Genomic DNA, 23,680 nt, shown 5'->3' on the forward strand with positions numbered 1-23,680 from the left:
GGTTCCTTTTGCATCTGATGGCTATTTAGCTTATGAATTTTTGAAAGTAATTAAAGGGCAAAGTTTACATATCTTTCTTTGTACTTAGAATTCTGATTAATCTCTGACACTCTCCTTTTAATGTATCTTCCAGGATTTCTTCATTTGACATTTATTTTCATATACAAATTGACAAAAATGTGCAGCTTTTACAATAAAGTATTTTTCTCTCAAAGAAATGTCATGGGTTTGTCTGAAACGTATGTTTCTTAGACTTTTCCAGATAATTATTAAAGGATGCCTTTTGGTTGTGAGTTTTATTTTTTTGTTTGTTTGTTTTTTGAGGTTAGGTGTTCAGCATTGTACTGGTGGTCAGTACAGTAAACTCACTGTATAGTATATTGACGCCTCCATAGTTTGTAAGATTGACAATGAAGATCAAATTGTTCTTACCTTAAAAATCAGGTCTTCAAGCTGACTGCCAAAACTCAGCTATCAATGTAAATGCACCCGACGGTTTCCCCAAATAATACTCCATCTTAGTTTTCTGGGTACAAATCAGAAAATGAAACATGTGTGTGAAGTGACTCATAGTTCTGTTCTTAAACAGGCTCAAAAGAACCACAAATCCCTTTAAATTTGGACAAGGTTAATAACGCTTGCTTCAGTATGGTATTGGCATGCTTGTTACTTCTGCCATCTGTTTTATGTGTCAACTTTAGCTGCGAAACACGCTACATATCACGTGCATGTGATCTGTAAGCAGGGTATTATAGAGAAATAAACATTGAGCAGGAATAGTTAATAACCTGTAGACAAACGTTATGTTTTACAGAAGAGAATTGTTAGATCTAACCCTTATATTTTCTGATGTTAAATACATTTTAAGGCTTTTACTTTGAGTTTCTGCACAGCTGCCTTTGAACTATTTGTGAAACGGCCATTGTCTAATTCAGTGATTCTCAAACTGTGGGTCGGGACCCCATCATGTCTGCTAAGTCATTGAAAATTTCCCCTTAAATAAGAGTTTACTCTAAATTGATATGTAATTTCCAAAACACAATGAATTTGTTTTTTTCTACTAGTAATTTAGGGCTAAATACTGTATCCTGTATCAAAGCAAATGGGCTTCTACAGAGTTTCTCTGAAGCTTGCAAGGGAATTCAGCCCCATTCGCCCAGTCCATAGAGTGACTTATCCCCATCTGCCATCACCAGTCCATGGAGCAGCTAGTTTGGGAAGGAATGCACTATGGAAGTGTAAACTATACGTGAGGAAGATAGTGTGTCTGCATAGTCATAGATTCCCCAGACCCAGCCTTTCATGCTTACCCGGGCTTGCCCATAAACTCCCTCCATGTTCAGGGGCATAGTGATGCTGATTCTGCTAAGTCCAGTACCCTCAGTGCTTGGGCAGCATAGTGCCTCTAAAGCATCACCCGCCATAGAATGAGTATGTAAGCACTGCATTAGAAAAGAATTGCACAGACTTTTATAAAAAAAGAATCCCTGTGCATATTTACTGTGTATCCAAACACCTCTTTTTTCTCCCTGGTAAACGCTGATCAGACCAATAACAGGGCTATACAGCACAGAAACAACCTCTTGTTCATCAGAGATTTGACCACCAACACGTTCTTCAGCAATGTTAATATTTTGAGGAAGAAAAATAACTTCTTATATTTCTTTACCCTATATTTGGCATCTATTTCCTTATATATTCCGATGGAAAATATTGCACAACTAGTGCATTTACTTATGCTTAAGGTATTTATAATAAGCTACACTACATTACACTAATGAAGAAGTTTACTCTAATTTAACAGCTTTGCCTAGCTATAAAATAAGCTATTTTATACAATTTGAAAAGTTAACAGCTTGCAAAAATATTTTTCTTTCTCTCAGAAAGTATACAGCATCGCAGCATGAAACACATATTTGGTTTAAGCACCTAGGTTCTTGCTATTCAGTGCATTTTTAGAGTTGTCTGGATATTTTAAATGACATTGCTGTCAGGGAACAATATCCATCTGTGTGGGTTTTTTTTTTTTTTTAAGCAACGGCCAGGAAATACAGCTGATTTTTTTTTTCATTTGCATCAGTGAAAGTAACTATCTTGTAAGTTCAAGGAAGGCCTCAAGTCAATTGATATTTGATTGACTTGTCATTAATTTTACCCGGGTTGAAATACTGTCCTGAAGAGAAGTCAGTGGCAAAACATGCATTGATTTCAATGGGGTCAAACTTTCAAGCCAGGCATTGAGGGTCTGGTGAAAAATCAATAACTTGTGCACAACATTAACTTTGATTGTTACACTGTTTTATGCCCAGTTTACTATGGCATTACTTTTTATTTCAATTGAAGTACATAACAAGTAGCCTACATGCTTTCAAATAGAACAAATTTTAAAAATATATCAGAGATCATCCACCCAAAAGGAGTGCCCCTGTGTTTCAAGAAAATTGAGAACAGTGTGAAAAATATATGACAAATCTTATTTAAGGGGCAAGCAAACACAGTTATTTACTAAGAAACACAATCACATATTTGTATCACAATGTATGATCCTTTACATTACTGCTGAATTGTGCTGAAATAAATTGTCTCAGGCAGTCACAGTGGAGGGATGCTGAGCATTTGTTAAAGTATAATTATATAGTTCTTCCTCTATTATGCAGTTCCCTAGGCTCTGATTGGTTCTAGGTGTCTCATCTGCATAATCATTCTAATGTTGATTCCCAATAACCGTTCAGTATACAAAACCCGCTATTCTTCCCAACAGTCGTAATCGGCTAATCAAAGTGCAAGGATTTGTAGAATCACTATGCTGTTACTTCTGAATAACCATACTATGAATATGTATATCTTACACTTGCCTATTATAATCACTCTGGTCTGCTTGTTTCCTGTAATCCGAGTTGTCAAGCTATTTGTCAGCGGCAAAGCCATTGCCTCGGCTTCTTACTCCCTTTAAAGGAAGCAAAGGAACTTAAAAAAAAAAAAAGACTGCATGAAAGCAAAGTTACAAATACTAAGTGGCAAAGTAAACGGGACTGTTCAAAAGCAAAAAAAGTTTGAAAACCTTTTAAGTCAATTCTCTCCTTTTGTCTCAATTCTGCTCCCACGTGGAGTTTGCTGATGATCTCAATGATGATCTCAATGATGATTCTCTCCTCCTGTCCCTTACTCCCTTGGTGGTCCCTTCTGCTGGTCATTGTAGTGCTCTGATCACCACAGTATATTTGACCCCTAAGGAAGTACTTATTGATATATCACGCGACATTTATCAGCCAATGATAAGCAAAGATTTCCTCCATATACAATATGTAGCAATTTGAACTGATATATTAGGAAAGATTCTGTTGTGTGTTTCACTTGTCATCACCTAAGAACATAAGAACAGCCGTACCGGGTCAGACCAAAGGTCCATCTAGCCCAGTATCTGTCTACCGACAGTGGCCAATGCCAGGTGCCCCAGAGGGAGTGAACCTAACAGGCAATGATCAAGTGATCTCTCTCCTGCCATCCATCTCCATCCTCTGACAAACAGAGGCTAGGGACACCATTCCTTACCCATCCTGGCTAATAGCCATTTATGGACTTCACCACCATGAATTTATCCAGTTCTCTTTTAAACGCTATTATAGTGCTAGCCTTCACAACCTCCTCAGGTAAGGAGTTCCACAAGTTGACTGTGCGCTGCGTGAAGAACAGTAGTATATTTGGGGAAAACATAATGAGTATGTGCATACACATTTCCCATTTTAGTAGCCACAACCAGCAGCTCATTAGGCTACAGGAGAGAGAATAAGTGCTGTTAAGCACTTCCTTCTTCTCCTTGTATAGCAGGGGAGAGAATTGGAGGTTCTTTGTGTAAGCGGGGGAATGGTCCCGCTATTGTGGGGAACTTTCCTGGCTTCTGTGTACCCCGGTGAAGTGGGCTAGCGAAAGGATCTGAGTCCTCGCTCCCACTTCCTTTACCCAGAGGCCTCCCTGCCCTTGAGGACTCTCCTGTTTTGGCAGAGTTCTCGTAGCCCCAACAAGACTGGGCCCAGGATTCCTGGGGGGCTCAACCCCCAACCCTGCTGTGGCCACCTAGGACAGGGGCTAAGGTGTCCCTCTCTGCACTGGGCACCTCCTGACCCACTGATTATTCCATACAATTTAAAGCAAATACAAGTTGTTTACTTAACAATCAATTTAAAGAAAAGAATAAGAAAAACACATCACCCTGCTCTGTGGCAGGGAACATTACAAACAATGTCTCTGGACATCAAAGCACTTTGCAGTCTGTTCCTTGTAGGCCCCAGGCCTCCTTCTCAGGCCCTGGCTGTGCTGCAGGGATGCTGTGGGTGGGACACTTGAAATGGTGGTGACCACACACCTCCGGGCTTTGGGTGGTGGGATCCTTCTTTCCAGTGCCAGCCCCCCTCCCAGCCTGGCCTGCATGGACCCTTGGCTGGAATGTCTTTCTGGCTGGCCCCAGTTGCTCACCACACTCTGGCTCTCTGGCTGCAGCTCTGCTCCCAGCACAGGGTCTGCTCTCTCTGTGCTGTGCCTCTGGCTCTCTGGCTGCAGCTCTGGCCCCTCTGGATCTGGCCTGGCTCTGTTCTCCAGCTCAGCTTGGGCCCCTGCTTCCTCCTTAGCTCGGCCCCACTCTGTCTGACTGCTCACACCCGGAGGACGGGACCCACACTGGCCTTCTGTCTCCCTGATTAGCCGGCCTGCCCTGTCAATCAGGCTGACCTGGAGCATTGGCCTCTTGCCATTGTTCCTGGGGACTGTCAGTCTCAGGGTCCTGATTTGCCATCAATCCCTCCCCTTTTAGTGCTGGGAGCTAGCAGCCAAAACTGAATGTTAGTAAGGGCACAGTCCCCTACACATTCCCCTGCTAAAATTCTGCCACAGCCACAATAGTTACACCGGTACATCCAGGCCCCATAAAAACAACATATATCCACATCATATTATATTAAAAACCCATTAACAATTACGAAAAGAACATTTAACATAGTTAACACTCCACATCTACTTCTTAATACTATACATAACAATATTCATCAACACACTACATAGAACCAATAAAATAAGTATCTCTAAGTCTAACAGGAAGTACACCTTTATTAGCCCTCTGGGACCTCCTTAAAACTGGTGGTTTGTTACCCATATTTTCGGTTTCCCTATCCTCGGGTAATACTGGGTCAGTTTGAGGGATCTGGCCATTCTCGTTAGGGTTTGGGTTTGCCCCACTCTGTATTCGGTTTGTGGGACTAGAACCATTTCCCAACTGGTTTCAGCCTCCTCAGAGTGTACTGATCTACGCCTCCTATGGTCCCTGTCTGGACTAAGAGTGCAATGTTTCAACTGGTCCCTGTGTACTACTCTCTCAGGGCCTCTGGTGTAAACTGGTAGCTCGGGATTGGTGTGAGCAACTACAATGTGGGGCTTTGACTCCCACTTGTCCTGTATTTTATTACGCCCCCGGTGTCTATGGTTACGAACTAGTACACGGTCACCGGGCCTGATGAGAGCCCCACTGGACTTGCGATCATAAGTCCTTTTCCTACTTTGGGCAGTGTCTTTAGTTGTATTGAGAGCAACTTCACAGGCTATCTTCAGCCTGTCATGGTGACCTTTGACTTGGTCATCATAATTGGTCACCTCATCCTTAGAAAAGATTTCTTGATGTTTCTCTGTGTGCAGGAATCAGCGTGAACAGGAACTGGCAGTCTCCCATCACATCTTTCTGGAAGAAAGGTAACTCGTCCTCCCTTCTCCCTCATCATCTGCAGCTCATTTTCTGGTACACAGCGGTGTTCATCAAGGATCTTCCCTTTCCACGGAGGAATAATGGTCTTCTGTTTTCTGCCCACTTTAACATTTCCAATATGCCTCCTGGGGCCCAGGAATGACTCTGCCTGCCAATACTCTACTCCGCACAGCATTCTTCGTATAGTGCTCGTGACAGTTCATCCTCCTGGTTCCTTCTCCTGGTAAGAGTAGCTCCTTCAGCTCACTGATGATGTTCATTCCTAGAATCCCTGGAACTTCTTCTCCCATATGGCTCCCTTTGTCTTTCAGGATGAAGATGCATTTTCGCCACTGGGATTGCCAGTCCATTAACAGCTGTTAGCTGTGCATGGTCAGGTCCTTGTCCTTCAAATATTTTTAAAATGCGACTCTGTAATGGTGGTGACGCCAGTATCTACCAAACATCTGGTCTTCACCCCTATATATACTTCAGCAGTTAGACAGTCTCCAAATGACAGAAGTCGCTAGATATGCTGGCACTGACCACGTTCCTCTCACTGTATGCAGAGGGATTTTCCACCAAGGACAGGCCTAGGAATCCTTCTGCCACTGCTTGGCCTTCTACTCTAGATGGACCACTCGCTCCTGGTGCCCCATTGGTTTGAGTGCCTGGGACTCTGTTCTCCTTCTCAGTGAACATTCTCGGCTAGTATGTCCTGGCCTGTCACAAGTGTAACAAATGTATCTTCCCAGCTCATCCTTCAGTGGTCCTGGGACCCTTGGATGTCTTGGCATATTGGTGGGGTTTTTCCCTTTCATCACCTCAGTCATTACTTTCAGCATCTCCCCCTGTTGGACCGCCAGTTTTTGGACAGCTTCACTTAAGCTTTCCAATGTTAGCTGTGTTTGGGGCAGGGCTTTTTCCCACAGGGGTTACTCTTGGCTGTCTCTGCCACAGGAACTTCCTCTTCTTCTGACCACATAATGGCAGCCTGCATGAGTTCATAGAACTTCTTACTGGGCTCTTCCTTAAACCTCCTTTTCATTTCTCTTTCAGAACTGTATCTGGGTCTGGAACTCGTTGAGGGTCTCTCCGCTCCACTTTGCTCATTCTCTCCTGGAGGTCATATGCATATGCCCGGATAGTTTCACCAGGCTCCTGCTTTCTCTCAAAGAACTCCTTTAGTCGGGTTCCAATAGGCACCTTGTCTCCATACACTTCTAGGAGGAGTTCAAATACCTTTTCCACATCTTTCTTGTCTGCCACTGCCATGAACTTTACTGTGGCCTTGGCCTGGCCCTTGAGATGTTCCTCTATGAAGTCTACATGGTCTTCTACAGGTACTCTTAGCTGCCTTCACAGACTTGACCCACTCTTCTACCGTAATGTCTCCTGGTCTTGGTCGGAAGCCACCAAACTCTGTGACCTTCGCTTCTGCTGCCTGTTGGTCTATTACTGCCTTGGCCAGCGATAAGGCTTCTCTCTGTTCAGTTCTAGCTTGTTGTAATGCCTCCGCTTGGTCTGATAATCTGCGCTGAAGTTCAGCAAACTGGATTCGTAGTTCTTCAATTCCAGCCATGGTAGAGTGCTCAACCAGGCCTGGACAGTGCTACTAGAACTCAACCAGTAAACCAATGGGGTGGACCCTGTGGATAGGATCCTGGGTGAAGTGGGCTGGATCTGAGTCGAGGACTCTCCTGTTTTGGCAGAGTTCGTAGCCCCAACAAGACTGGGCCCAGGATTCCTGGGGCTCAACCCCAACCCTGCTGTGGCCACCTAGGATCTGCACTGGGCACCTCCTGACCCACTGATTATTCCATACAATTTAAAGCAAATACAAGTTGTTTACTTAACAATCAATTTAAAGAAAAGAATAAGAATAAATGACATCACCCTGCTCTGTGGCAGGGAACATTACAAACAATGTCTCTGGACATCAAAGCACTTTGCAGTCTGTTCCTTGTAGGCCCCAGGCCTCCTTCTCAGGCCCTGGCTGTGCTGCAGGGATGCTGTGGGTGGGACACTTGAAATGGTGGTGACCACACACCTCCGGGCTTTGGGTGGTGGGATCCTTCTTTCCAGTGCCAGCCCCTCCCAGCCTGGCCTGCATGGACCCTTGGCTGGAATGTCTTTGCTCACCACACTCTGGCTCTCTGGCTGCAGCTCTGCTCCCAGCACAGGGTCTGCTCTCTCTGTGCTGTGCCTCTGGCTCTCTGGCTGCAGCTCTGGCCCCTCTGGATCTGGCCTGGCTCTGTTCTCCAGCTCAGCACCCACACTGGCCTTCTGTCTCCTGATTAGCCGGCCTGCCCTGTCAATCAGGCTGACCTGGAGCATTGGCCTCTTGCCATTGTTCCTGGGGACTGTCAGTCTCAGGGTCCTGATTTGCCATCAATCCCTCCTTTTAGTGCTGGGAGCTAGCAGCCAAACTGAATGTTACATTTGCTTGTTTCTGCTCTGCTCCTCACCAATCACCACAGCTAGGAGGAAAATGAGGGAAGGCGAAGAAAGAACATTGATCTACCTGTTCTTTCATTGGTCTCCCTGGGGGCATTGGATCAGTGTTCATGTTGAGAGGAAGGCAGGAATAGAATGGTTGGTGACAAGAGTAGATAAAGAGAGAGGGGAGGGGCTGATTTAAGAAGGATCTTGATGGTTAGGACAATAAGTTGAACTTGATGCAATGGTAAAGGAGGAGACAATGGAAGGATTTGAAGAGGGAGTGGCTTGGTCAAAGCAAAGATGATTTTAGCAGCCGTGTTTTGAATGGATGGAGTGAGGTGATGTAGGCATTACAAAGAGGAGGAGGTTATAGTTGAAAACATGAGAGATGACAATACGTTTAGTTGTGCAGAGACAGGAAAAAAAGACCAGTTCTTAGAAAATTTATGGGGAAAGAAATGGCACAATTTAAACCATGATATACCTGGATGTTTAGGGCAAGGGAGAGGGAGCAGTCAAAGAGGATACCTAGAATAAGACCCTATAAAATTAGGAGGAAGGCATCACGAACGATGATGGGAAGGGGGAGAAAATATGCATTTAATTTTGAAAGAGCTACATCTACATCAATGTCAAAAGTTTAAAAAAATGGACTTTGTACAAAGACAGAGTCATGATAAATGTTTCTTCTTTTATGAGGGGTGTGTGTGTGTGAGAGAGAGAGAGAGAGAGTGTGTATTTAATGTCCTGGGGAGCGAGAGACTTGTATTGATGTTGGGGGCCTCATGTGGAAAGGAGTGGAGGAAACAGTCATCTGTGGAACTAGCTCTTTGCCTTTCCAACTTTGGGGCCAAAATTACTCCACCGTTGATTATCTGCTTATATTTTTACTCATTATGATAAACTTTTAGCATCCCAAAGAGGACCGACCTTCCCAGTCCAATGTCGCCTGCATTTCCTTATTCAATAGTATGCTTATAGCCAGTGCTTTCTCTCAGCTGTTTGCTCAATGAACGGCAGTTAGCAGAATCAATGGGAAATGAAGTATAAAGTCTTCTGCTTTCCTTAGTAGGAACAGAAATGCTCTAAAACTATTTTAATAATTTCAGGATTGTGGTGTTGTATGATTCTTTATTTTTTTATTTGTTGTGACTATGAAAGTCAGAAATGCCCTTTCCTTTCATTGTATCTAGTTTCTCTGTGCGATTATTCTGTGTTGTATTTGGGGTTTGGTTATCTAAAAGATGATTTCAGGAGAGTAAGGGGTGGAAAGAACTTCTGCAAAGAATATTTTTGCATTAATCTTTGAATAATACCTTTCATTTGAACATAAAAAAATAAATATTTTTGTCCATGATTTACAGAGGGAGAAACTGAGGAACAGAGAATTTTGCCCACAGTCAAGCAGTGGTCAAGTCTGGAATAGAACTTGGTTCTTTTGATTTCTCCATCCCATGCTTTCACCATTAGACAACACTGCCCTCCACATGTATGCATGCAGGATGCTACCTTCTCCTCCCACTTCAAAGGTGCACAGATGAGATTATTTTGTGCGCAAATCAAGCCATGTGCAAATGTACCATAATTTTTAGGTAAATGAAAATGAATGTTGTTCAGATTAACAGAATTTTTTCTAGAGAAAATCACTTAGCCAAAAAATTGTGTGTGTGTGTACACACGTACATATGTACTTTCCACTAAAGTAAATGGGAGATTTGTTTGGGGAAAGAAAGCAGGATCAATATCAGCACAAATAAAATTACAGTACTAGGTAAGCACCCTCCATATTTAGGAGCACCATTCTATTAAATCCCTTGGGAGGTGTGCCTGCCTGATAGCTGTGATGAGTTCCCCATATTAAAATATATCAAACACTGTTTGGAGAATGGCCTTCTTACAGCATATTTATTTAAGGGAACATAACCTCTCTCTTAATCTCTGTGGCATAGTCGTTGGGACATGGTTGAAAGACTAGTCACAGTGTATGATGAAACTGAATATATTTTATTAAACCCATTGTGCATTGTTAGTGGAACTGAATAGAAAAAATGACATTGGAGAGAACATGAAAGGATTTTTTTTACATAGGTACAAATTCAGTGTTGCCAGCCAAACAGCTTTGAATAATGCTGATAAAGAGGAAGTTTAATGAGATTGGTGATGTTTGTGAAAATTAGTCAGCATTAATGTAATATTCCTTCAGGGAGCGTTTATAATGCCCTCAGGAATGTGTCAGTGGCAGGATCAGATTCCAGCCTAACCTTGCTTGCTTTCAGTTATTGACATAACGCACACCTGTGTGTTCTCTTTTCTGACCTCTAAACTGTTTTGAAAAATCCCTTTACTTTTGGAAGCGTGAAGAAAGCATGTTTTTTATTTTTTATTTTTGTGACACAAGAAGAAAATACCCATCTTTTGTTGTTGTTGCTTTTCCCCTCCATCAGGTGCCTAGGTATCCTGATGTTTTACGGCAGCTTTTTGTGAGAGGGGGCTATATGGGCTGCATTGCTGAAAATCACTCTATTTGTCAATATACTTCATTGATGTTTCTGCTTAGAGTATTAACATATGTGGATTCTTAGAGATGCAGCAAAAGAACCATCATTTGATAAATTTCTGTTTGTCACTCCTGCTCCTTAATTTTATACACTGTGGCTTGTAGACAGAAATTCTCTTAATAATAAATGCAAATGCAGGCATGACTTTTTTAACATTTATCTCCTTCACATAGTGCTATAATAGCATCCGATTTTCAAATGGTAGTAATGTGCATATCGAAACGTACTTTTCAGAATTCCATTTTAGAATTTTCCACTTTGGAACTGGGATCGAAAGGGAGAACACTTGTGAATTCTACATGTTACAATTGAGCGCAGCTTTGAATTAACCATTTCATAATTCCAGTTTGATTTGGATTTCTTTATCGTATATCCCAAAGAGGTATAAGATCTAATAGCATATGCACTTCCTTGTCAATATTTTTGTGATATAAGATTGCATTTATTAAATGCACAGATTTTCTTCTTCAAAATTTAAGTGTCCCTTGCTTTGGCATCCGTAGCTTATTTCTTGCAATCTATTTAATTGAGTAGCTTCTACTGTTTATCCTAAAATGCAGATAAATGGCTTTCAGAGCTGTGTTTATAGCTTAATAGTTCCTGAAATAAGAGTCAACATTATCTGCTAGACTCTCCTAGTCATAACTAATGATCCCTCTGCTTACACTGTAGAGCAGTCAGGAGACACTGAACTCTACAGAGAGCAAGGGCCCTGTACAAAGGGAGGATAGTTTGTATGTGATGGCGCCTGGTAGTCAAGGCTTTCATTGCCTTGGTGTTAATTGGGAACAGAAAATTGTCCTCAGTCACCTCTAACCTCCTGTCATTGAACTGTTCTGCTTATGAATATGGATACAAGGCTGAGCCGAAGCAAACCATATAACAGAATTCACACACTTTCCTCTCCTTCAGGGTTTAAAGTAAGTAGCATCAATTTGCCTTTAAACTTGATTCAGTTTTGTTTGTCACTGCACATGTTGCAACATAAAAGCTCTACAGGAATTGGGGATATTTTTAATGTTCTGAACATCGCTGGCCAAGATCCTGAAGGATGCATTAGGTTGAGTACTGGGAGTTGGAGAGAATAATTAGGATGCTGGCAGAGGCTGTGTTTTTGCTAGGTTTTCTTTAATGACATTTTAATTTATTAATGAACATAAGATGTTTTATTTTTCCCTGTCCAGACCTTTTGCTTGATTTTAGAGTGTGGTCAAGGGACTTCTGTGTGTAATAGGGTGAAGTGGATCCCAAGTGAAGGAGCTTTCATGAGGGAAAAAAAAGTTTGATTTAGTAATTCAGAGAAGTGTTACATTGATACCTCTAGAAACAAGGCCTTTACTTACTCAGAACATATATAACACAGGATGCAACAAAACCACACAGCCCTCACTGATGAGCCGAAACCTAGTAGTTCTCTCACCTTGCCCATTCAGTTCTTTGCTCCTCACTGAGACGGTCTACAAGGATGCCAGTTATTGGCAGTTGCAATGATGGACTTCGTTAGGCATCTACCCACTGGCTGCAAATCAGACAGCCAGCAGATGATAACTTTCAGTTGTTGCTCACCAGGGGTGGTTCTGAACCAGTGATACTGGAAGTTAGTCTCTGTATTCAGTTGCTCAGCCATCCACTCCCCTTTTTTGGAAGACTAAAATAAATAGATATTTGGTTGGTGGCCTGCAAAGCGAACTGTATATTAGAGGTTTTTCATGTTAATCAAATTTATATCAACCTTGTTTTTTGTGTCTGGGCTCCTGTACTTCTATTTTGAATGTTTTTTCTTAGTATTTAAAAAACAAAAACAAATAAATTCAGAACATAATATTGCCTGGAGTACTGAAAACAAGTATACAGCACAGCAGACTGTGTACGTAACACTAAGTGCAGTGCTTTAAAGTGTCAAAATCTTGCACTGTATAAAGAAAAATAATGAAGAGAGACCACTTACAATTCAGGGGATGTTCTTCTTTAACCTGTGGAGGAGAGAGGATGGCTGGTGCAATCGTTAGGGCACTAGCATATGTCATGGGAGACCTGGGCTCGAGTCCCTGCTCCTGCACAGGGCAAGTCACTTAGCATCTCTTTGCCTCAATTCCCCATTTGTAAAATGGAGATAAAAAGTACTGCTTTCCCTCACAAGGGTACTTTGATGTTAAATACATGAAAGATTGTGAGGTGCTCAGACCCTACAGTAAATGGGTACAGATAAGTTTTTTTTAAGTGAGTGTGGGTGTATATATATATATATATATATATATATATGAGAGAGAGAAGGATGATTTACTTGTTGTAATGCATCATTTCAGGTCCTTTACACGATGTATGCACTGTAATGCTGTACACACAAAATAGGAACTGATCCAAACCTTTCAAATTTTCATGACGTTTTAAACAGTTTCGTTAGCCATTTCATTTCCCTTTTACATACTTCTATGCATCCTAATTCTGAAAGTAGAAGGAGTAAAATACTGTAAGAGAGGCTTGAAAGCACAGCAATGAGAGCTTGCTTTATGGCATTGTTGAGCCTGACCAGAAACAGAAAGTATGGGAAATTTCATCTTTAAGGAGTCTTCTAGCCGCGTCCCACTTACTAAATAGGTTTGGATAAAATATCTAAACATTAGGATGCTTAATCAAACTAAATCCTTAGAAGTTTACAGGTTCACCCATTGATACTCCTAATTACTGTTTCAGTTCTAAACATTTCTGCATCTTGGTTGGATATGTATCAGGGGGTAGCCATGTTAGTCTGTATCTACAAAAACAACAAGGAGTCTGGTGGCCAAATAAATCTGTTAGTCTTTAGGGTGCCACCGGACTCCTTGTTGTTTTCTTGGTTGATCCAGATGATGATGATCTCCTGATGATTGTGATGATTTTTGATGTTGTGATGATTCAACATGATGGATACATGGATCTAATATGAACCCTAGCTCTCCTTCTCTCCCACCTTCATCACTTTCTCATCAACTGCCAACCCTGGGTGTGGATGGAGTGGGGAGTTGGATGAGGGATGACATTTCCCAACTTGTCTCCCAGGGATTTTTCTTTTACTCTGTGTGTGTGTGTAAGGTGTATTTGTTTCCCTTTAGTGTGTGCTCTGTTCTGGCTCCTTAGTTTATTGGCTGGCTTTTTTATTGTGTTATTTGTCTTTCCCTCTTTCCTAATTTAATTAATTGTATATTATTCACTCACATGGATCATGATGATGCCTTTGACCTTTTTTTTTTTTTTTTTGTTTTACACCACCTTTGAACTCTTCTCAGCATTGGTGTGTAATTACAGTTCTCTCTCTGTGTATGGCTCCAGGTGCGGGTTCTTTCCTCAGCTAGACTGAGCAGCTGACAGTGGCATAGCAGAGCCAGGAGAGTAGCAGGAGATGGCACACTACATGACCGATTGGTGATTGCTGCCTGCCTACTGCTGGAAAACCAGAATTAGAATTCAGGGAGAGATGGGAGGAGACGAGAGAGAGAGGAGCGCCATCTCCATTTCCATCCATTCAAACAGTAATGTTATAGCCCCCCAAAATGAGGAGAGTAGTAGATGGCATGGCTTGGGGATGAGGAAAGAGGAAAATACCATGAACTCAAATGCCCCCTATCCTGGCTCTTTTTCAGGTCTTGTCAAAATGTCATATTCGGAGAGGGTGATATGCCATAGTAACTCAGCACTTCCTGGACATGCTAGACATCTAGATGGCACACTGTGCACTTTATCAGATTGGTTTTGAGGACTTTTCAGGGAGTTTAGACTGACCAAGAACAAGAATGAGCAGCATGGAGGAGGACAGATTACTCTACCAGTACCAGAAAGAGACTCGGTTTGAGCAAAGAGTAGCTTAAAAATATAAAGCGTGATCCAGGCTTTTCGGAAAAGGGAAACTAAAATGCATCTATGGGGAATAAAAATATATATGTGTTGGCATTTTGTATGGAAACACACCTATTATTTGAGTTTGAGAAAGGACACATAGGCACTGACTCCATGGGTGCTCTGGGGCTGGAGCACCTATGGAAAAAAAACTAGTGGATGCTCAGCACCCACCAGTGGACCCCACCAGTCAGCTCCTCCCCCTCCCTCCCTCCCAGCACCTCTGTGGAAATGAGAAAGTCGGCGCCTGTGGGTGGTTTGCTTACAAATTTGATGCCTATGTTGCTATGTAATAGTTTTGTTTCTTGCCCTGCCCCAAATGTATCAAATTCAAATCCAGAGTCGTCATGTCAGCTGATGTAATTTAACATAACTCCATTGACAGGACTTAAGGATCTGACCCCATATGCTTTTGTTCCAAGTTGCTGAGAAACTGGTCCTATACATTGTACTAAAGAGGAAACCAGAGTTTGATGCTTTAAAGCAATATATTTGCAGTACATTATTTTGCAGCTGCTTAAGTGATATAGACAACTCTAAATACAATTCTTTAAGGCCCAAATTGTGAGAAATCATATAACCGGAAATTTACAATGCAATGGAATTACTTTCACCATAAATATATTATCATGATGAATACCTTAGAAATTTGTATAATAACGATAACCTTAGCTTTAAAGTTTAGTGTGTTGGTGTCAATGCATTACTTTGCAATTATAAGGACTTTTCTGTATTAGCAATGACTAAAAACCCTTAATGGTCACTTTGGATAAGCCCCATGTGTCTGAATGCTAATCCAAACCTAAGTTTTGAAGCTTTCCTATTCAGTTCCCAGTAACCACCTTGGTTCTTTCTTGTAAGATTCACTGCTGTGCCCTAAGCTTCCTCTGTGCATGATCAAAGGTTCACTTTCTTCCAGGAACATCCCTCAAGTCTTTGTCACATCATGTTCCCAAGGAATCCACCGTATTTGTGTCTGTCTGTCTCTTTCTCAGAAGTACGAGACTGCTACTTTCATTTCTCTCAGTATATGGAGTGCTTTTGGTGTTTATAACCTCTCAAATTGCACTGTACACCAGTGTCAATGAGAACTGAAAGTGGAGAGACACCAGGAATCCAGTCTAGAGAAAGATGCTTACAGCAAGTGGAGAGCTCTATCCCTGAAAGGGGCAAAAAGTTGGAGGTAGGCAGGGCCGGCCCACAACATTTTGGCACCTGAGGCGGGGAGCTCAAATGATGCCCCCATGTCCCCTCGCTTGGGCCAAAACTTTGAAAGGTTTCAATTCTGCCTTCTTCCTGTTCTACTCCTCTCATGGTCCTGCTCTGCTACCTACCCCAATAAAGGAGAACTAACAACTTAAAATGCCTTGTTCAAAAATTTTAAGGAACACTTAACTTTCAAATGCTTGAACAGCAAATGTAACTTTTCTTGTCTGCATAAACACTGGCATTTTTATCTGTTTGAATAATCAAAGTGGTGCTTTCCGTGCCTTCGTGGTTGCAAAGATTTGAACTGCTTCCTGCTGAAGGTCCACAGTCTGGGCCAGCTCATGCTCTATTGAGATGGTTGCAAGGCCGACCAGCCTCTCCTGTGTCATTGTGGAGCGTAGATGTGTTTTTATTAACTTCAGCTTGGAGAAGCTGCGTTCTCCACTGGCAACTGTTAAAGGAAGTGTTAGAAGTATGCACGGAGCAACAAAAGCATTTGGAAAGAGAGTGGTCATCTTATTTGTGCACATATATTCCAGAACAGCCTTTGGAGTTGATCCTCTGAAATGTATTTTGAAAGGGCTTTCAGTTCATCACCTAAATCACTTGCATCAATATTGCACATGTCATCATGTGTCAGCACTGTCTCTAGTGCCCTGCATTGCTGATGTAGATTTTCTTCAGGTATAGTGAGGAGCAGGACCGGCTCTAGGCACCAGCAAGCAAGCACATGCTTGGGGCTGCACGTTTTGCAGGGGCGGCATTCCACCGTGCGGAGGGTTTGCATTCCCACCTAGGGTGACCGGATGAGAGACATGTAATATTGGGACATGGAGGGGTGGGGGGAGCCGCATGCCAGCGGAGGGAAAAAAAAAGCCGCTGGAGCATAGGAAAAATTGGTGGGGGCTGAGCTCCCACCGGCAGCTCCCCGCCCCACCCCCCACCACACCAGCTCGCCTCCGCATCCCCTGAGCCAGCTGCCGCATCCTGATTCTCCCCCCCCCCAGCGCTTGTGCCGCCATTCAGCTGATTCGCGCAAGCCTGGAAGGGAGGGGAAAGGAGGAGGAGGAATGCAGTGTGCCTGGGGAAGAGGTGGGGCCAGGGCAGGGATTTGGGGAAGGATCCAATGGGGCAGGGAGGGGACGGAGTCGGGGCGGGCCTGGGGCTGAATTGGGGGGGGGGCATGAGCCCCCTCCGCCTGTGCACTGGAGGGCAAAATATTGGGACAATTCGCGTCCCCGACCGAACATCAGTTGGGACGCGAGACAAACAAGTAAATATCGGGACAGTCCCGATAAAATCGGGACGTCTGGTCACCCTATTCCCACCTGACCTGCTGCCGAGAGGCTCGCTTGGCTGATGGAGGTGGCACGGCAGGCAGGTGAGCAGCAGCGTGGGGGAGGGGGAGAGACCTGAGCTGCAAGGGGCAATTGGATGACCAGCGGTCGGAGCCAGGTGACTGCTCCGGAGCAGGGGGAGCCCCTCCTCTGCCCTGCTCCACGTTTGCAGCTGCTTCTCTTCCTGTCCCCCCTGCCCGCAGCCCTTCATTCATCCCTGGAGTCACCCTGACCACTCCAGACTGGGAGCGTTTTCCTGTCTGCTCTGCGGGCAGGTAGGGGAGGGGACAGGCGCTGATTAATGGTCAGGTGTCTACCTCTCCCCCCCCACCTGTGTACCCGATTGCCACTAAGCTGGGGTGATGGGACAGGGGGAATCTGTGTGTGCTGCTGCCTCTCTGGGTCCAGAGTTGCTGGCAGCTGCTTGTGTCTGAACCAGACATAGCTTTATCTAAGCTAAGAAGTCCTAAAACTTCTCCTCTAAAAGTATTAGAATTTATAGCAAGAAATGATTTTTTCACTCCAAACATTGCTATAGCATTATGCATTCTTTTAACATTACCAGTATCCATGTTTGTAATTGTGATTTTGTTACAATTAAATGAGTACACTAGTAGGAGATTGTTTTATTTCACTAACTACAAATTCTGTTTTCATTTTTTTTTATTTTAAAGAGTCAAAAAAACAAAACAAAAACATTGCAAAGTGCAAACGTGTAAAAGCCAAAAAAGGGGTGGGGAAGGGACAGCAAAAAACCTAGAGCCGGCCCTGGTGAGGTTGTTTTGGAATATCATACAACATCCCAAATATACTGATGAGTTCCTTGAGCTGCATGAAATGGTCTTCAACTGACTGTATTGCACAATCTAGCACCTGGTTAAAGAATTCAACTTTGAATTGTTGTTTGGAGTCTCTTATGGGATTATCCCATGCCTCGTAATCAAAATGTCGTCTTCGTCAGTGACTCTTGTATTCTTGAATGGGTGGGAAAATTGCTTCAGTGTGAAGTTCCTCTGCCAACTTCTGTGCACTCTTCAGAATGTTTTGAAATTCCTCTTCTGACCGGTAAGACTGTGGGTATAACTTTGCTTTGTCCAGTTGTTCCATTGCTCCAGATATATCAAGGTCAACACCTTGGAGTTGCTTGCTTACAACATTTATTTCAAACAGTATGGCATGCCACAACACTAAGCCACACAGAAATTTGAAGTTATGTATGTTTCTGGTGATTCCATTTTCCTCTGCCACTGTTCTCCCATGAACAGTTCCTTTCATAGCATTATCCTCCATAATGGCAACTATGGCATTATCTATCTTCCCAACTTGGTGTTTGATAGGCTTTATCACCCCCACTCGACTTTCCCATCGTGTGGCACTCAGTGGTTTCAGTATCAGAGAGGATGTTCCCAGAGGTTGCTTCAAAATTTGCCATCAATGAGTTGATGCAGAGAAAAATACATGGATGCTTTGAATTACATTAAAAAATTCAGCAGCCTCACTAGAAGCTGATGCTGCATCCCTGACCAAGTTCAATGAATGAGAACTGCCTGGGACAAAAAAAGCTTGAGGGTTTAACTCTTGGAGCTGTGTCTGCACTCCTCTGTTCTTTCCTCTCATTGTAGCCCTGACCTCTCATGTCAGCTATCGCAATTCTCGTATCTTCTAGCTTTTTAAGAAGCACATTTGTCATACCAGCTCCTGTAGTATCATCAATGTCAATAAATTCTAGAAAATGCTCTCTGACAGTCACCATTGCAGGGACATTTTCACTAGGTTCTGTTGTTGTTACAAAATGCACTATTAAAGTCATTTATTCCGTATGGCTGATGTCAGGTGTGCAGTCCAGAATAACAGAGTAATATCTTGCTGGAACATTAGACTGGAAGAGTTTGCAACAAAAACAGTATGCAGCATTCTGTGTTTTTGAGTACATAGCCATGGCCTCTCCACTTTGTCACCAGTGGGGATTTCATGCCAGTAATGTGTTAGATGAAAACTTCTATTTTCATTGTCTTTGGGGAACATGAAGTTTTTCACTTGCTGTGGCCCATGGAGTACAAGGAAGTCCCTCAGGCTACTGCTCAAGTGGGTCCACAGTCCTGGATCATCTAGACTTAAGGAACTAAACTCAGCAGCAGCTGTTTCTTGTGCTTCCACCACACTCTTCTCTGATCTACACTTTTCTTCAGGAATAGGCATGGTTACATCCATTTGAGATGGAGATATGGGTGCTGCAGTAGCTGCCAGGTCACTTGCACTCTGACTAACTAGAAGATCAGGCATCTCCTCGCCACTCACATCCTCAGTGGGGCCGGAAGGCTCAGCGTGAACATTTGTGTCTGTGTATCTCAGGAGAGCTCCTTCCTGCTTAGATAGAAAAGCTTCCTTTGCTTGCTTTCTTTTTTGGAATGCTGCCCCAGAGGGTCGTTTTCTTCTTTCACTCATGACTGCTATTCTGTGCCAGCTATAGTGGCTCTCAACACTCAATTGAAGGGGACAAATAAGCAGGCTGGTAGCAGGGCCTGAGTGAGGGAAGATATCAGTGTCTTAAAGGCCTAACTGGCTCCTACTACTTCAGTTGACTGCCTGTTCTCCTCAAGTGGGTTCAGGGAAGCAGCAGGAAACAGGAAGCTCCCTGAGAAGCTGGTGTTAATCAGTCCACGCTCCCGGGGGTGCTACAGAGGTACCTAAGAAGCTCTTTCTACTCTCTCTTCCTGAAGCTCCTGCTGCTTTCTGTTATTCCCTCTCACCTTTTCTCCTGCCTGCTTGTTATGTCTCTTGTGCCCTCCTTCCTCCAGCACAGCACTCCACCATCTCTGTGCATCTAGAGCAGAGAGAATACATATGCACCAGCAGCAGACACAATTTTCTACACTCTGGGTCCTAGTGGTGCCCCCCCACAGTCTGGCACCTGAGGCGGCCGCCTCAGTTCGCCTCATAGTAAGGCCAGCCCTGGAGGTTGTCTACTCACCATGTAGTCCTATCTTGAAGCTGGGAGTTTGGAGGAAATTGGATGGAAGGAGAAAAGAGGCAACTCTGGGGAAGGACTTGGATGGAAAGTGACTAAGCATGAAGATCTGAGATGAGAGACTGCAGTGCAGTAGTTTAATGCCAATTTTGAAGTTTATGGGGGTCTCGCTAACTCAATCCCAGATTTTTAAAAAAAAAGTTTGGATTCAGTTCAGAAAAAGGTTTGATGTTCAGTACAGTTATTATAAGAGAGAGTTGTGTCATCCCTGGTGAGAATAACTCTGAAATGTTGTGGGGTTTTGTTAGTGTACATGTGCCCTGAGCATTGGACGGGCATATTTTTATGAAATCAAAAGAAGTAAAGTGATGGTAGAGGGAGAATCATTGAAACCTAAGGAGAGCTAAGTAAATATCACTGTACACTTTTACCTGTTGATTTTATTTATTACACTGCTGTAGTTTTGGATGTGGCCTGTGAAGAATTATTAACCTTGGGCCTTATATAAAATCAATAGATGACTAACTAGAGCAGGACTGATTCTGTGAGGTGCTGAGTAAACTCAGCTCTCATTCAAGTAAATGGGAGTTGAGAGCACTATGAACTTCACAGGAGGTGCTCAGCATCTTGAAGGATTGGCCCCTCCACACTGGATTTGTTAGACACCTGGATTTTGTCTTTTCTTCCAGATTGACAATTTCCCGGGAAAGACTAGTTTAGGACAGGGTACTGGCAAATACTGGTGTAAACCAGGAAACGGGGAAAACTAACATTATGATGAAAATATACTAATGAAAATATTTAGCAATTTCATAATATTTGTGCAGCGATATGATCTGTTGAATTTTAATGAAAGGAGGTAAAATAAAACAAAGAAGAGCCTTGAACTAAAGCTGCGTGCTGTTGACTGGGCTACCTCAAAATGCAACTGAAACTTCTGAATCTGGGGATTCACCTTCTTTTGTTTAGCAATGAAAATTACATTTTTGTGTTGCAGACAAAGAAGGGTAATTCCCAGATTCAGAAGTTTAAGTTTCAGTATGAGGTAAACTGCCAGATTAATTGTCCAGTTCAGTACTCTGTCTCTTGATCTGGCTGGCTAGAATGCAATGTCTGCAACTGAACTCAGTGAACTCAAGGCAAAATATTTCAGCATGAGAAAAAAGGTGGAAGACCCCTTGACTTAATTCATGGCTGTGTTGAGAAAGTTCATGAAGATGGTAAAGAGCACCTTAGATGCAGAAATTGCAAAGAAAAAGTGAATGGGAAGGCAAGACCATATGAGGAAACATTTTGCAAAATGCAGTCGAAAGAACAGAGTTGTGCCAGAACCACTGACTTTGGCTAAACCTACGCAAGTATTAGAATCAGACTGAGGATGGAAGTGCTGATAATACTGCATTGCTATTGCCAAGTACATCAAAAGAAAGCCTGATCCAGGTCAGCCAAAGACAACGAGGGAGGAAGTATCACAGTTTTTCAACATCAAATTTTGGTTCCCGGTTATGGGCTTTCGTTGAGAGTGATGCATTTGCTCTTGGGAAAACTAGCAACTCTGTAACATTCATTACATAAAGGAAATAAGCTTAAAATGTTTCTTTGGAAAGGCTCCCTTGGGTAACTGATGGGAGCAGTACATTTTCTGAATGTGTAGATGTTTATTGTTTTAATTATTGTGCTCCAAGGTTGGGATTAGATTAGATACTGAGGAGCAGAAATCAAAGTGTCATTTTGTGGAGTATAACAATTATGTGCAAAGTGCTGTAAGCAATTTGCTGTGGGTGAAATGTCAGATGTTCTCAGATGAATATCGTCAAGAAAAATGTTGATTACTCAAAGCAGCCATACAGCTATAGACTAGTTTGCAGTGGTACAAGCTATTTATCGGGTTTAAGAGATGCAGTACATAAATGATCTTTCAGTGTAAATCTGTTTCCAGGCATAGTTGCTCTAGGATTAGAACTATTTTTTTCCAACTAAATGATATCTAGGATTTACTGTGAAGAATATTAAGCTGTAATTTTTTTATAAAGCTCTGTAAACTATTAATGTACATCACAGGTTGGAGGATTATATGCAGTGATTTATAGGTGCAGAGCCAGGGAAACCCCTCTCCTAAACTAGAGTCTCTTCCTTGGCTTTAACTAGTCTGTACTTTTCAGCAAGGAGCTATATTTTCCTCTGCACTATATCTTTTTTCTGCAGGTAGCTTTGTCATTTGCTAACTATATTGTGATGTATTATATGTCTTAGTTCACAACCTGAAGGCCTTTTCTGTGGCTGTTCCCGTTCTAGGAATTTCACAGATTGTATGCCACACCATTAAATAAACCATACTCAGTTTTCAACTTGCATTTTTAATATTATCCAAAAAGTAAATAAAAGAGAAGTTGAAGAAATCTTGATGCCTTGCAATTGTTGTTCTTTTTACTGAAGAATCTATGGAGTTAAATACTGTGTGAGAGGGAACAGTGAATTATGTTATATTACATGTAGTTTACCAGTGTGAAAAGAGACACTGCAAACAGCTGTAGAGATAGAATGGGACTACAGTATAGCTTTTCACACACACACATCAGAGGCAGCTTTGAACCATCTGGAAATGGTAATGAATACTGTATTGGTCAGAAACCTTTTTTTTTTGTTAAATTCCGGGGGTTTTTTTCTTTCACCTTTCTACTGTCATATGCTATGTATTCTGAGTATAGCTTTGTGCCTGGCTGGAATAATATTGCTTGCTAGCTTACAATCAAAGAGAGTACTGAGAAAAACAGCTGAGCTGTATTAGGCAATCACCCTCTGGACTTCATTTTTTAGCTGCTGAATAACTCATCACAGGTGCAGGATTAGCCCAGCATACGGTGCTGTGTTTTGTTAGTGGAACCCCCTAGCAGCTCTGTGCCTCCTCACATGACTCTCATCCAGGGGGAATCTGGCATTGATATAACAAGCATACGGAAATTGAATGTAAGTAAAAGGGTCAGCTTTTTCTCTTACAAAGCTCTTTAAAAAAAAAAGGAAGAAGAATGGTTTCAGCTGAATTCTAAAGAGGTTTTCAGAGTTTGGCCGCTTTTTGAAAGAAGGAAAAAAGTTCAGTGGTTTTTGACAAAAGGTCAAACATGGAAACACATGATTAGAGAATGCAGCTTAGTTTAAGTGGCGTGCAGATGCAGAGCTATCCCATGGGGCAAAGTATAGACGGGTACTTATTATACATGTATTCTTACAACTTCCTCTGTAGTTCCTCTGTGAACTTTCCTAACGAGAATTATATCAATAAGATCTTAAATATTTTAAATGCAGACTCTTTTCAGAATCCAAATCTGTTAGTTCTGTGGCGAAGTATTTCTGAGAGTTCAGATGACCTTCATTTTGAATTTTAGTGTATTATCTTAGGATATATGTCAGACCACTAAGAATTCATAAGCATTCAGTAACAAGGTTATCCATCCACACTTTCATTAGCACTAGTTATTAAAAGGGAGTGAGATCAGTTTAAAGAAAGAGTATTGTAAAAATCACAGAAAGTTATGCCTTTCACATTCTGGTACAGAAGAGTCCAGGT

At 42.4% G+C, this 23,680-nt stretch overlaps 1 protein-coding gene and 1 long non-coding RNA gene across 37 annotated transcripts in view; one reads left to right on the top strand and one right to left on the bottom strand.

Moving 5' to 3' along the window:
- The window catches only part of BMPR1B (bone morphogenetic protein receptor type 1B), a 384,295-nt gene that overhangs the window by 309,784 nt on the left and 50,831 nt on the right, over positions 1 to 23,680 (top strand). The window lies entirely within an intron of this gene.
- Positions 1 to 23,680, bottom strand: part of LOC120406295 — a 112,795-nt gene that overhangs the window by 37,251 nt on the left and 51,864 nt on the right. The window contains exon 4 of the long non-coding RNA XR_005599203.1: positions 433 to 526. This is a non-coding gene — a long non-coding RNA (uncharacterized LOC120406295). The remainder of the gene's footprint in view (positions 1 to 432; positions 527 to 23,680) is intronic.

This window comes from Mauremys reevesii, linkage group 5 (assembly GCF_016161935.1).
Source record: "Mauremys reevesii isolate NIE-2019 linkage group 5, ASM1616193v1, whole genome shotgun sequence".
In the NCBI taxonomy this organism is placed as follows: domain Eukaryota; kingdom Metazoa; phylum Chordata; order Testudines; family Geoemydidae; genus Mauremys; species Mauremys reevesii.